Below are 838 nucleotides of genomic sequence, written 5' to 3'. Positions count from 1 at the left end.
TATATATATATATATATATATATATATGTATATAAGTTTGCACATGTGAGTAGAGATGTATATATATATATACATATATATATGCATATATATACATACATATATACATATATATACATATATACATATATATGTGTATACACACACACAACTATATATATATATATGTGTGTGTGTGTGTGTGTGTGTGTGTGTGTGAGGTGTATATTTTTTCAGAGCATAAAAACATTAAAAAGAAAAAGAAAGACAGCCTTATCTTGCACACATACATACGCCTTGAAAGATACAAACAGAGGCGGTTACGCAGACACACCGACACACATCGGCACGAGAAGATTTATATAAACGACGCCATATTGTTACAGTTGTAAATAAAAGTGTTCCAGGTGCGGTGATACGTAATAGGGTCATTTGTATAAAATCTATCATGTATTTTACCAAGTCACTTTTATAAGGTTGTCTCATGTTCTTTGCAATGTTTTATGATCTGAATTGATTTGCGAGACACTGCTCACAAGCAGTGAGTGGCACTTTTTTTTATACGTACATAGAAACATGCTTACAAGTATGCCTATAAATCCATACAGACGTACATGTACACACATAGCATTGTATATAAATATATCTGTATACATAGATAGACGCATGTATAAACACACACACACACTCACACACACAAACACACGCACAAGCACATGTATAAATGATGTATAAATATGTATGTATGCATACATATATATGTTGACGTAACTATATATATATATATATACATATGCAATCACAAAGATGCTTGTATATATATATATATATATATATATATATATATATATATATATAT

Source organism: Octopus bimaculoides, chromosome 3, assembly GCF_001194135.2.
Source record: "Octopus bimaculoides isolate UCB-OBI-ISO-001 chromosome 3, ASM119413v2, whole genome shotgun sequence".
Lineage (NCBI taxonomy): Eukaryota > Metazoa > Mollusca > Cephalopoda > Octopoda > Octopodidae > Octopus > Octopus bimaculoides.
Note: the sequence above shows the minus strand (reverse complement) of the source record.